The sequence below is a fragment of the Prionailurus bengalensis genome, chromosome B4, assembly GCF_016509475.1.
Source record: "Prionailurus bengalensis isolate Pbe53 chromosome B4, Fcat_Pben_1.1_paternal_pri, whole genome shotgun sequence".
Classification (NCBI taxonomy): domain Eukaryota; kingdom Metazoa; phylum Chordata; class Mammalia; order Carnivora; family Felidae; genus Prionailurus; species Prionailurus bengalensis.
In genome coordinates, this window is record NC_057358.1 from 36417466 (window position 1) to 36432768 (window position 15303).

Consider the following 15303-nt stretch of genomic DNA (forward strand, 5'->3'; position numbering starts at 1 on the left):
TTCCAATACTATGTTAAATAAAAGTGGTAAGAGTGGGCATCCTTGTCTTGTTCCAGATCTTAGAGAAAAAGCTTTCAGCTTCTTCATCAGAGTATCATGTTAGTTGTAGGTCTGTCAAGTATGGCCTTTATTATGTTGATGTATGTTTATTCTATACATAGTTTGTTGAGTTTCTGCCATAAAAGGATGTTGAATTCTGTCAAATGCTTTTCCTGCATTTATTGAGAGGATGACATAGTATTTTTTCATTTTTGTTACTGTGGTGTATCAAGTTGATTGACTTGTGGATATTGACCCATCCTTACATCCTTGGAATAAATCCTATCTGATTATGGTATTTGGTCCTCTTAACGTATTACTGAATTCAGTTTGCTAATATTTTGTTGAGAATTTTTCCATAAGTGTTCATCAATGATACTGGCCTGTAATTGTGTGTGTGTGTGTGTGTGTGTGTGTGTGTGTGTGGTATCTTTGTCTGATTTTGGTATCATGTTAATGCTGGCTTCATAAAATGAGTTGGGAAATGTTCTTTCCTCTTTTTTTTTTTTTTTTTTAATTTTTTTTTCAACGTTTTTTATTTATTTTTGGGACAGAGAGAGACAGAGCATGAACGGGGGAGGGGCAGAGAGAGAGGAAGACACAGAATCGGAAACAGGCTCCAGGCTCTGAGCCATCAGCCCAGAGCCCGACGCGGGGCTCGAACTCACGGACCGCGAGATCGTGACCTGGCTGAAGTCGGACGCTTAACCAACTGCGCCACCCAGGCGCCCCTCCTCTTCTTTTTTTTGCAACAGTTTGAGAAGAGTAAGTATTAAATCTTTCAACGCCTGGTAGAATTCACCAGTAAAGCCGTGTGGTCCTGGACTCTTGTTTGTTGGTTTTTTTGATTACTGATTCAATCTCTTTATTAGTATAAAGATTTTCTATTTCTTCATGATTCAGGCTTGGAAGATTGTATGCTTATAGGAATTTATCAATTTCTTTAAGGTTATCCAGATTTTTGGCATAAAATTGTTCATAGTAATCTCTTATGATTCTTTGCATTTCTGTGGTGTCAGTTTAACTTTTCCTCTTTCACTTCTGATTTTATTAAAGCTTGTTCTATTTTTTTATTGATTAGCCTAGCCAAAGGTGTGTCAATTTTGTTTATCTTTTCAAAGAACCACCTTAATGTTTTATTGATCTTTTTCTTTTGTTTTTGTGTGTTTCTTTGAGTCTCTATTTCATGTATTTCTGCTCTGATCCTTATAATTTCCTTCCTTTGACTGATTTTGGACTTCATTTGTTTTTCTTTTTCTAGGTGTAAAGTTAGATTGTTTGAGATTTTTCCTGTTTCTTGTTAGATCTTTATTGCTATGATCTTTCTAAGAACCACTTTTGCTGCATTTCAAAGATTTTTATATGTTGCATCTCTGTTTTCATTTGTCTCTAGGTAAGTTTGATTTCTTTGATTTCTTTGATTACCCACTGGTTATTCAGTTGAATGCTGCTTGATGTCCACATTTCTGTGGTTTTTCCACTTTTCTTATGATTCATTTCAGATTCATACCACTGTGTTCAGAGAAGATGCCTAATATAATCTTCTTGAATTTATTTAAACTTGTTTTGCAGTCTAACATGATCTATCTGGAGACTGTTTCATGTGCACTTGAGAAGAATGTGCATTCTGTTGCTTTTGGATAGAATGTTCTGTATAAACCTATTAAATCCATTTGGTCTAATGTGTCATTTAAGGCCAATGATTCTTTAAATGATCTACCCAGTGAGGTAAAGGAGAAGTAAAGTCCTTTATTGTTGTATTGCTGTCAATTTCTCCTCTTAGGTCCCTTGATATTTGTTTTATATACCGTAGTACTCCTATGTTGGGTGCATATATATTTATAAGTGTTATGCCTTCTTGTTGGATTAATCCCTTTATCATTATGTAATATCCTTATTTGTTTATTATAACAGTCTTTTTTTAATTAAAAAAATTTTTTTAATGTTTATTTTTGACAGAGAGAGAGAGAGACAGAGCATGAACGGGGGAGGGGCAGAGAGAGAGGGAGACACAGAATCCAAAGCAGACTCCAGGCTCTGAGCTGTCAGCACAGAGCCCGAAGCAGGGCTCGAACTCACAGACTGCAAGATCATGACCTGAGCTGATGTCGGACACTCAACCGACTGAGACACTCAGGTGCCCCATGACAGTCTTGTTTTAAAACCTGTTTTGTATGCTGTGAGTATAGCTACACCAGTTTTATGTTTCCATTTGTATAGTTTCTACATCCCTTCACTTTCAGTCTCTATGTGTCCTTACTTATGAAGTGAGTCTCTAATAGGCAGCATAGAGATGGGTCTTGTTTTTATTTACCCATTCATCACTCAATTTTTTTTTCTTTAATGTTTATTTTTGAGAGGAGCTGAGGAAGGTGGGGGTTGAGGATCCAAAGTGGGCTCTGTGCTGACAGCAGAGAGCCCAATGCAGGGCTCAAACTCACGAACCATGAGGTCATGACCTGGGCTAAAGTCAGATGCTTAATCGACTGAACCATACAGATGCCCCTCACCACTCAATTTCTTGAATGGAGTTTAGTCTCTATATTTAAAGCAATTAATGGGGTGCCTGAGTGGCTCAGTCAGTTAAGCGTCTGACTTTGGCTCAGGTCATGATCTCACAGTTCATAGGTTTGAGCACCACATCAGGCTCTGTGCTGTTAGCACAGAGCTTGTTTTGGATTCTCTGTCTCTCTCTGTCTCTCTGTCTGCTCCTTCCCCACTATGTCTCTGTGTCTCTTGAAAATAAACATTTATATAAATATAAATACATACACACACATGCATATATATGGTAATGATGTAATTATTGATAGGTATGTACTTACTGCCATTTTGGGAATTGCTTTCTGTCTGTCCTTTCTCATGTGCTTTTCGGTATTTAAGTCTTTGTTTTGTGGTTACTGACAAGTTCACATATAGCTTCCTATGTACAGAATGATCTATTTTTTTTAATGTTTATTTTTGAGAGAGAGAGAGACTGAGTATGAGAGTGAGCGGAGGAGGGGCAAAGAGAGAGGGAGACACACAATCCAAAGCAGGCTCCAGGCTCTGAGCTGTTAGCATTGAGCCTGATGCAGGGCTTGAACCCATGAACTAGAGATAATGACCTGAGCTGAGGTGGATGCTCAAGCGACTGAGCCACCCAGGTGCCCCTAGAACAAAATATATTTTGAGTTGACAGCAAGTTAAATTTGAACACACTCCATAATTTTACATTCCTGCCCTCTTGCCCATGCAATCTTTTTTTGATGACACATTTTACATCTTTTCATTTCTGAGCATCCCTAATGCCTAAACTTAACTAATTATTGTAGTTTTAATTTTCCTATTTTTGTCTTTTAACCTTCATATTTAAGTGATTGAGCCATTACTTTTACTACATATTTACCTTTTCCAGTGAGATTTTTAGTTTCTTATGTTTTCTTGTAATTAATTAGTGTCCCCCCTCTGTCCCCCCCCCCCCCAGTTTAGAGAGGTCCCTTTATCATTTCTTATAAGGTCAATTGAGTAGTGATGAACTCCTTTAACTTTTGCTTGTAGTAATAGTCTCAAAATAGTCTCAAAAATCCTTCTCTTCATCAGATCTTTGATTCCCCTGCAAAGCTTTTGGTCTCTGAGCTTGAATATGGAGCTTTACTCCACCAATAATATGGTATTCTTGTTGTAGTGCACTCTGAAGTTCTTCTTCTGAAGAAAACTGAATCCAACCCATGCCTCTGTAAAATCCAGTCTCTGTCAAAAGATACAGTGCACTTTCACATATGGCCAAAATGGGCAAAGTGTTCTCTCAGCTCACTCGAGGCTGCGGTCCAGGGAATTTTTCTGACAGAAGCCACAGGAGGGCTAGTACTCATGCACAGTGCCACAGAGTCCCTCACTAATGAAGTTGCCATCTTTAGATCTGTCTGGAAAACTCTTAATCTCTCCCTCAAGTCTGAATGATAATTTTGCTAGGTTGAGAACTGTTTGTTGGATGCCATTCTCTTCTGGTTTCAAAATCTCTGCCGAAAAATCTGATGGCCTTATGGAGTTTCTCTTGTATATATTAAGTTGTTTTTATCTTGCTGCTTATAAGATTCTAACTTTGGGGCGCCTGGGTGGCTCAGTTGGCTGAGTGTCTGACTTCGGCTCAGGTCATGATCTCGCAGTTCGTGAGTTCGAGCCCCGCGTTGGGCTCTGTGTTGACAGCTCAGAGCCTGGAGCCTGCTTCAGATTCCGTGTCTCCTCCTCTCTCTGTCTCTCCCTCCCATGCTCATGCTCTCTGTCTCTCAATAATAAATAAATGTTAAAAAATTTTTTTTTAATTTATTAAGATTCTAACTTTTACCATTTTAATTGCAATATGTTTGGAGCCTGCTTTGGATTCTGTGTCTCCTCCTCTCTCTGTCTCTCAACAATAAATAAATGTTAAAAAATTTTTATTAAAACTTATTAAGATTCTAACTTTTACCATTTTAATTGTAATGTGTTTGGTGTGGATTGCTTTGTGTTCATCTTTTTTGGAACTCTCTGGGTTTCCTGGACCTGTATGCCTGTTTCCTTTCCCAGATTAGGGAAGTTTCCAGCCTTTATTTCTTTAAATAGTTTTCTAGCCCTTTCTCTCTTCTTCTTCTGGGAGCCTTATGTTATTCTACTTGAAACTGTCCCCAAAATGAATTTATCTTCATTTCTAAAAATTCTTTTTTGTTTTGCTGCTTTATCTGGGTATGTTCTACTGCTTTGTCTTCCAATTTGCTGATCTTGATCTTCAGTTTCACCCACTGTGCTGTTAAACTCCTTCTAGTGTACTTTACAGTTCAGTCATTATATTCTTCAGCTCTGTAACTTGTTTGAAGCTTATGTTTTCTCTTTGTTGAGGATCTCACTGTGTTCAGTCATTCTTCTGCTGAGTTTGGTGAGCATCTTTATGACCATTACTTTGAACACTTTACCAGGTGGATGATTTATCTCCATTACATTAATGTCTTTCTCCAATGTTTTGTCTTGTTCTTTCATTTGAGACATTATCCTCTGTCTCATTTTGCCCAACTTTGTTTCTATGTATTAGGCAAAAGATATATCTCTCCCAATCTTAAAGGAGCCACCTTTTTAAGGAGATGGTACATGGATCCCAGAAATGTAATCCCCTCTGACGACCAAAGCTAGGCACTCAAGGGATGTCTCCTGTGTGGGATGTGCACTCCCATCTACTAAACGTGGCCATATCTGTTGTGTAGTGGTTGGCAAGGTTATTGCCCAGGCCAGCTCCAATATATGACTGGCATTGGAAAGTAGTTGTGGGCTAGGCTGTGACACATCCTTGCACGAGGATGTGGGGCAGAGTTCTCAGCAGGGCACACTCACTGACTCCAGCAGGGTAGAGGGACAGTTCCAAAATGGCATCTACTGGCTGTAACAATGGAAAGGCAGGATGAAATTACAATTGGATCTGCCAATGATTCCATCCATGAAAAAAGTCCCAAAAGCTTCCTACCTCTCCAGTAGGCATTTTAAGATTAGTAAGTGAGTCTCCTCCACAACCGGTCTGCATGCTTTTCAAATTGGTATTTTTTGAATTAGGTTTCAGGGAGAATGAGTCTGTGAGTGAGCCCTTTGGGGGAGGGGAGGTCTCTGCTCCCTATAAATCTACGGTTTTCATAGTCCTTGTTTTTCAAAACCTGGCATTTAGGGGTCTTATCTCTCTTGTGCAGGATTTAAGAGCTGGCATGCCTGATATGGAGCATCATGAGAGAATAGTTCAGTATTTTTGAGATCCCTCATGACTGTGAACTGCTCCAAATAGGATGGGTCTTTTTTGGCAAGACAGTGTCTCTGCCTCTCCTACGCATCTTGATGCTGTCCTTTTGTGCGGGGGCTCTGCTCATCCAGTTTTCTGGCCTTTTCCAGAGGAAATTATTCCATATGTAGCTGTCCATGGGAGTGAATTTATGAACTTCCTATGCCACCATCTTGAACTCAACTCCCTTTCCCTGATATCTTATTTAAAGCAATCTGTAAGCTGTACATGTATAAAGCCTATTCTTACGATCTCAATTAAACAATAGTTAATTGATGTTGGAACTCCTCCTTTGGTTATTTTGGAGAACAGAGTAAGGCTTAAGAAATTACTATAAACAGTACAAAAAACAAATGTGCCTCTTCTATGGCTCTTTCATGTTTAGACTATACTATTAAATTTTGTGGAGATTAAAATATAACATTATTGGGGAATGTTCTTGCTTGAGTCAGAGGAGGCAAAATGAAATAACTTCTAGTGAATTGTATAACAGTTGACAAAGGGGCTTATTATTATCTATTGATTGGATTGGAGTTGTTATCTGCTCTATGGTAGTTTCTTTTTTTTATTATTTTTTTAATGTTTATTTATTTTTGAAAGAGAGAGGGAGAGAGGCAGAGTATGAGCTGGGTAGGAGCAGAGAGAGAAGGAGACACAGAATCTGAAGCAGGCTCCAAGTTCCAAGCTGTCAGCACAGGGCCTGATGCGGGGCTTGAACTCATGAACTGAACTGCGAGATCATTTAACCAACTAAGCCACCCACGTTCGCCTATTGTAGTTTCTGTTACATTCTCTGCAGAGGAGGAATTCTGTTTTGTTTGTTTGTTTGTTTTTTAAGTGGGCTTCACACCCAACATGGAACCCAGTGTGAGGCTTGAACTCATGACCCTGAGTCAAGACCTCAGCTGAGATCATGAGTTGGATGCTTAACCAATTGAGCCACCCAGGCACCCCCAGCGCAGGAATTCTTAATACATTTTATCTCTGCTACTCTTCTAGCAAGATAAGAAAATTAAAAGCTTTTTGTGAAGTTGTAAAAACAACTACAACAACATTATAACATTATATATTAATTTATAGTTGATTATTTGATTTGCCCAAGTACACATCTGTGTAAGAAGACTTAATTGCTTCTCATACCCTAGAATTTTATCATGATGAGAACTAAGAGACTGGATTGAGTACACGTGTTGAATTGGCATTTAATATTACATGTGAAAAAGAAGGTATTTAAAAACAGTTCTATTATAAACACACATTGTCTTACACAGGAGATGATGAATATAAGAAGTTTTATTCGGATGTACTTTGAAAAAACAAAAAGAGAGAAAGCAACAAAAGCAAGTGTAATAGTCTCAAAAAATATTCCAGATAATCTCTAATTATGTGTTTCTAGTTTTTGCAAATTTCTGTGAACTCTGGTTGCATGTGCTAGTACACTTGAGGATACTTGCTTTAACAACCCAAGACTGAAGCGGGGGGTGGGGGGGGGGTGGTGCCTGGGTGGCTCAGTTGGTCAAGCATCTGACTGGCTCAGGTCATGATCTCACAGCTTTGGAGTTCAAGCCCCACATTGAGACCTGTGCTGACAGCTCAGAGCCTGGAGCCTGATTCGGATTCTGTGTCTCCCTCTCCCTGTCTCTGCCCCTCCCCACAAAAATAAATGAACATTAAAAAAAAATTGGAATGCAAACTGGTGCAGCCACTCTGGAAACAGTATGGAGGTTCCTCAAAAAATTAAAAATAGAACTACCCTATGACCCAGCAATTGCACTACTAGGGATTTATCCAAGGGATACAGCTATGCTGTTTCGAAGGGGCACATTCATCCCAATGTTTATAGCAGCACTATCAACAATAGCCAGAGTATAGAAAAAGCCCAAATGTCCATCGATGGATGAATGGATAAAGAAGATGTGGTATATAGATATACAATAGAGTATTACTCGGCAATCAAAAAGAATGAAACCTTGCCATTTGCAACTACATGGATGGAACTAGAGAGTATTATGTGAAGCAAAATTAGTCAAAGAAAGGCAAATATCATATGACTTTACTCATATGAGGACTTTAAGATACAAAACAGATGAACAGAAGGGAAGGGAAACAAAAATAATATAAAAACAGGGAAGAGAACAAAAACATAAGAGACTCTTAAAGATGGAGAACAGGGGCGCCTGGGTGGCGCAGTCGGTTAAGCGTCCGACTTCAGCCAGGTCACGATCTCGCGGTCCATGAGTTCGAGCCCCACGTCGGGCTCTGGGCTGATGGCTCGGAGCCTGGAGCCTGTTTCCGATTCTGTGCCTCCCTCTCTCTCTGCCCCTCCCCCGTTCATGCTCTGTCTTTCTCTGTCCCAAAAATAAATAAAAAACGTTGAAAAAAAAATTAAAAAAAAAAGATGGAGAACAAACAGAGCATTACTGGAGGGGTTTTGGGAGGGGGGATGGGCTAAATGGGTAAAGAGCATTAAGGAATCTACTCCTGAAATCATTGTTGCATTATATGCTAACTTGGATGTAAATTAAAAAAAATAAATTAAATACAGTTAAATTTAAAAAGAACCTAAGACTGAAGGAATAGGAGAATGAGAAATTATGAGAATCTAGTGACAGATCTCAATCGGACGTTTTTTGGATTAACAATATAAATTCTAAATATCTTCTAGCTATAAAAATTCACCATTCTATGTAAAAGTAAGTACACAAATTTACAAGCTACACGACAATCAAACCATTCACAATTTGGCTACAATCCAAACGTTCCAGCATGATGCTTTAGTCATTTGAAAATTGTCATGTTTCCCAAACACATACTTTCCTTTCTTAGTGCCTTTTTCATCCGTTTCACTTAAAATTCAGTCTTCTAATTCCTCTTGCCCTTGGTGGTTCAGCTCAGTTCAGTACACATTCACTAAATGTCTTGTATGTGACAAAGGTCACATTAAGCACTGAGCCAAGATAAGGCCTCCATCTTAAAATGTTACCCCGAGAAATCTAGGTAACTAGAACACGGGTACATGTGAAGTCTGTTGGTAGACTGAGCCTGGAGTGCCCTAAGAACTCTGTGAAACAATAAAGTAGGTTGAAGCTTTAGGCCTTTTGAAACTCCGGGGAGAACAGGGAATTTCAATATGTTGTACTGGGTTGAAATTGGTGGCCTAATGGATTTTGAGGCCTTTTGAGGCAGTGCACACTAAGTAGTAATTTATTTATCAGCTCTTCAATTATATTTTAAAAAGGAATTGCTTGTTTCCTTCTAAAAAGTTATCTGTAAATGACACTTATAAAATTGGAAAATAAACTCCAATTTGGTTAACATGTGTATCTAAGAATTACTTCTTCTACATTTCATTAATATTGTCTCTCCATTAAAACAAAAGAATCTTAAATTATTTAATTTAAGCAAATAAGTCTGTATTCTGGATACTTATGTTATAAAATAAGCATATACCATTATTTCATAAAACACATGTGTTTAAAAATTTCAAGTATCAAGAGATTGGGAAGACAAGCCACAGACTGGGAGAAAATATGTGTAAAATAAAGAAGATATATATATGAAAAAATGTTCAACATCATATGTCAATAGAGAACTACAAATTAAAACACTAATGAGGTATCGCTACATACCTATTAGAATGGCCCAAATCCCAAACACAAACAATGTCAAATGCTGGTGAAATAAAACGGACTCTCGTCATTGCTGGTGGGAATGAGAAACTGCACAGCCACTTTTGAAGACAGTTTGGCAGTTTCTTGCTCAAAAAACTAACCCTTACTCTTATCATACAATCTAGCAATCATGCTCCTCAGTATTTATCCAAATGAACTGAAAACTTATGTTCACATAAAACTTACATCCCAAAACCTGGACAGGGATGTTCATAGCAGCCTTATTCATAATCATCACAATCTGGAAACAAGTAAGATGTCCTTCAGTAGGTAAATGGATAAATTGTGGTAGATCAAGACAATGGAATATTATTTGGCACTAAAAAGAAATGGGCTATAAAAGCCATAAAAAGATGTGACAAGAACTCAAATACATATTACTAAATGAAAGAGCCATTTTGAAAAGTGTACGTACTATAAAATTCCAACTACACATTTTGGAAAAGGCAAAATTACGGAGACAGTAAAAAAAAAATGGCTTTCAGGGGCAAGGGAAAGAGAGAGATAAATGAGAGCATGAGGATTTTTAGGTCAGTGAAACTATTCTATATGATACTACAATGGGTGATACATAACATTATACATTTTTCAAAACCCACAGAATGTACAAAACTATGAGTGAATTCTAATATAAACTATGGACTTTGGGTAACAACAATGTATTAATGTAGCTTCATTGATTGTAACAAATATACCCTGGTACCCACAATTGATGGGGGAGATTGTGTATACATGGGGATGGCAGTGATGAAGATTCTTTGTACTTTCCACCCAATTTTGCTATTAACCTAAAACTGCCCTAAAAAATAAAATTAATATAACAAATATATTTAGTAACTAAAGTCATGGTTAAGAGTCTCTGTTTAAAGAATGATACAGACTCGGAGAAAATATTTGCAAACCACATATCTGACAAAAGAGTAGACTAAAGAACTCTCAAAACGCAACAATAAACAAACTCTCTAATTAGAAAATGGAAAGAAGACATTAAGAATTATTTCACTGAAAAGAATATACAGATGACAACCACATGAAAGGATAGTCAACATCATTCTCCCTTAGAGAAATGCAAAGTAAAAACCACAATGAGCTAGCATTATACAATTATCAGAACTGCTAAAATAAAAATAGAGACAACACCAAATGCTAGCAAGGATGTGGGAAAACAGGATCACTTACACACTGCTGCTGGGAATGTCATATGGTGCTACCAGTCTGGAAAACAGTTTGACAGTTTCTTAAAATATTAAATATGCAACTACCATATCATCTAGAAACTGTACATCTGGGCATTTATTCTAGAAAAACAGAAAACAAGTTATACAAAAACCTGTACACAAATGTTTATAGGTTTTTTCCATAATAGACAAAAACAGGAAACAACTCAGATGTCCTTCTACAGGTGACCGGTAAAACAAACTATAGCACATCCATACCATGGAATATCACTCAGGAATAAAAAGGAATGAACTACTGATAGAGGCAGCAATCTGGATTAATCTCCAGATAACTATGCAGAGTAAAAAACAATCTGAAAAAATTATACACTGTATGATTCCATTTATATAACATTCTTGAAATGAGAAAATTATAAAAACGGAAAACAGATTGGCTGCCAAGAACAAGGAAGGTGGGGTGAAAGGGAAGTGGGTGGGTGTGAGTACAAAAGGGGATCTCTGTAGTGATAGAAGTGTTCTGTATTTTGACTATATCAAAGTCTATATCCTGGTTGTGATACTGTACACAATATCACATCCTGGTTTTGTAAGATGTTACTGCTGGGGAAACTGGGGATCTCTCTGTATTATTTTTTACAACTATACGTGATTCTACAGAATCTACAATCATCTCAAAATAAAAAGATTAATTAAAATAACGTGATTTCATTCAGATTAAGGTGAAAAATTAATTAGTACCTTGTCCATTTTGGCTCAATATCTGACTAGCCATACAAATCCTAAATACAATTCTAAGAGCATCTCTTTATTAGTGCTGGGAATCAATCAAATGAAGTTCAAATGCTAGGTAAAATTCTAATCTTGTTGCAATACTGGCAATCACAAGCATAGATGCAGAAGATGATGTAAGTAATAAATCCAAGACTGGATGGACTAAAACATAGCACACAAAAAGCCCAAGGACACATTCCAAACAAAATGCTACACTTACCCAGTTCTAGAACTATACATCACTATAAAATAGGAAGAGATCTCTTGGACATGACATGAGCTGCGGCTGCTCTGCCCTATCTCACTTTATGGATTTATGACAGTTTTCCTGTTAAAGAACCATCCCAGAAACCATGTGTGCCTTACATATTTGCCATTCCTACTCTGGTATGACACAAATAAATCATGGGGCTTGGGTCAGTACAGCCAGCCTGTAAAGTGATTCATGAGGCCAGCAGTACCATCCCCTAGGACTGTGTACTTTATTACAGTAAACCTCAGAACAAGATACAATTTCCTGACTCAAGAAGCAGCCTTTAAATCAGGACACCTGGACAGCCCTGGAATCACTTAAAAATACAATAGATCTCAATCCACCATTGTTACTCAATGCTGGCCTGCACTTGCCCCAGCTCTGTTCCTTTTAACACTAAATACGAAATTCAAAATGAATCCCCTCTGAGTGAATTATTATGGTAACAGAACTACAGAATAAATTTGAATGCATCGCATCCTTTTATCTCTTTTGTTCCCTGTTTTTCCCTAACTTTATTCACCCATTCAAAAAATAATATTCCCCGTGTCAAATTTCCCAGGCTTTAAAACTCATAAAGCAAGAGCACCATTCGGTACCTAAAACAAAAAAGCAAATGACTGAACCTGGTTTCCCTCTAGATAACTCAATAAGGAACACCATTTAGAGCAACCCTAGAGACAAAGTTGCCAGGGCATTCTTTGGGCTTGGAGACCTATTCTGCAATCAGTATGATTTATATAGGTATCATGTATACTTTAAACCAAGACTGGCAATAATTCCATACTCTTGTTTGGGAAAACTGGAAATATAACCAGTTGTAAAAGGCATGATTTTTGAACTCCTAAGGGCTTTTTACATTAGCATCTAAATATAATCATCAAACTATCTTTTTATGTCCTCAACTCTTTGAATAAAATGCTTAAAGCCACTAAAACAAACAAAACCACATTCCCAGTTATCAAAAAGAACTACTTATGAGTAAGATGCTGAACAGTTTATAGCTAGACAATCAATATCAGTTTGCGAATTTACTGAGGCTTCCAAATCAAAGGCCCATCACATACTAATATTATTTTATACTTCTTGAAGAAATCCTGGAGAAAAAGTGTTGGGGCTCCCCATGATGGCCACAGAACTGATCCCAACACCCTGATCTTCTGTGATACAACTGAGGCAAATTTATTTTTATTCAATAAAGACTTACTTTGTTTATGTTTTGGGCACATGCAGCCAATAGGTACAAAAAGCTGCAGTGCTCTACTACATTCCTCTGCAATAAGAATCAGACTAAGAGAAAATACGGAGTCTTGCTCCTTAGCCTCTTCACACCTTCCCAAGTCATCAAAATGACTGGACTGTACACATGCATGAGGTGTTCAAAAATTTGAGCATGGCAACTGGAGATCAAGGCAAACTAAAATAACAGATTCATAGACCTATCGAGGCAAAAGCTTTCCAGTGAATCAAAAAGAGAAAAAAGAAAGGACTATGGGAATTCTCAGCAACTACAAACAAACTACATGTTGATGATAATATGACTGCTCATAAATCTTAGGGGACACAGGTCTTTGTAAATCTTGTCATATTATGTTTCAAGACATTACACAATTTTTTCCTTAAGCTGATACTTTACCACTGACCATACAGTTGAACAAGTTTCCTAGAAAGAATTCAATAATAAAAGTTCTTTAATTAATAAATATGAAAGCTTCAGTAAACAAAAGGGGCAGATATGTTCCTTTTTAATGACCTCGGGCTCACTTCAAGCATCTGTGTCTTGCTAGAAAAGACACTCAAATCAGGAAGAGGCAGTTGGCAGATCACTTACATCAGTCATGCATGGAGTTGTTTCTCACTAGGAAATGCCACAAGCCTTCATGGCCTGCCAGACAGTATAAATAAACACTGCAGATAAGCTTTAAAATGGATCACCCAAAATATTCTTTAAATACAGAGGACAAACTGAGGGTTGGTGGAGGTAGGGGAGTGGGTTAAATGCGTGATGAGCATTAAGGAGGGCACTTGTTGGGATGAGCACCGGGTGTTATATGTAAGTGACAAATCACTGGGTTCTACCCCTGAGGCCAAGACTACACTGTATGTTAACTAATTTGAAAATAAAAATAAAAAATAAATAAATAAAATGGATCACACTCTAAAGAATCAACATATTGGAGAAATATTTGAAAAATGTCGAAAAGTTCTCTTCTAGAAAAGCCTTGAATTCTTAACCTGACAACAAATGAATACTTTCTGGGGTACTGTGAAACTTGATAACAATCACAAAATTTATTTAATATTTTGTAGGAAATACTTCTTAAGGATTATCAAAACAGACATTTTGAGTTTTACAGAATTTCTCTACCTGGAAATTACCATATTACTTCAATTTCCCTCTTCAAGGTAGTTAATTTTGATTTGGATGCATTTAAAGACATTTTTGGAGGGGTGGGTGCCTGGATGGCTCAGTTGGTTAAGCATCCAACTTTGGCTCAGGTCATGATCTCACAGTCCATGAGTACAAACCCCAGGCCTGGAGCCTACTTCAGATTCTGTGTCTCCCTCTCTCTCTGCCCTTCTCCTGCTCGCACTCTCTCTCTCAAAAATGAATAATAACGTTAAAAAAATTTATTTTTGAGAGAGAGAGACACAGAGTGTGAACAGGGGAGGGGCAGAGAGAGGCAGACACAGATCCAAAGCAGGCTCCAAGCTCTGAGCTGTCAGCACAGAGCCTGACGCAGGGGTCAAATTCACAAACCATGAAATCATGACCTGAGTCGAAAGTCAGCCGCTCAAGGGACAGAGCCACCCACGCGCCCCTTGATTTGGGTGCATTTTAAATTGACTAATAAGGTAAGCACAGTTTGAAAAAGTAAACTGTGGCTCCAGTACACTAGTACTGGCACTAAAATATAACCTAGTATTTCAATGATATATTTCAAAAAATACATTTGAAAACTGCCAAGAGTCTACTGAAAGATGAACAATTGTGCTTGTCTCAATTCTAAACTATGAACTATAAAATACCATCCTCAGTTGATTCTGGCCCAAGTCTAGAAAAAAAACACAAAACAAAAAAAACAAAAAGCAAAAAACTTCAAAACTATCTAGCTATTAAAAAAACAAATGTCAGGGGCATTCACGTTCGAATGTCCCCTCTGTAAAGAGAGCTTTCATACTATTTTTACTTTCTAATCTTATACTCTAATACACTTTTTCCTACTGCTCAAAAAATAACAACAAAATCCCACAAATGTCACAACATACTCTGTTTCCTGAGTATCAGCTGACTGATAATATCTACTTACTCTGTTAGGGTCAATCAATCAGTGATTCTCCTAGAAATGAAAGGAGGATTGTCAATTTTTTGAGTTGGGCCATAGCTAAGGTTTTTAATTGAAACATGAAATTCCTCCTGTCATTAAGGATTATGATCCCCTTTAAAGTTTACCAAGTTTTACCCTCTCAGTTTCCTCCTTTGTAAAGAGGGACCTATATTAAATATATATGAACATTAATAAATATTTACAAATAGCATTGAAGAAATGTAAAGGATATAATGTAATATGAAAAAAGTACAGGTTTTCACCTAAGAAAAACCCTTTCAATATT

The 15303-nt window shown here is 37.4% G+C and overlaps 1 protein-coding gene and 1 pseudogene across 14 annotated transcripts in view; both read right to left on the reverse strand.

Moving 5' to 3' along the window:
* Positions 1-15303, reverse strand: part of ERC1 (ELKS/RAB6-interacting/CAST family member 1) — a 518359-nt gene that overhangs the window by 142660 nt on the left and 360396 nt on the right. The gene's annotated exons all lie outside the window — the stretch shown is intronic.
* Positions 3532-4212, reverse strand: LOC122474045 (annotated as a pseudogene).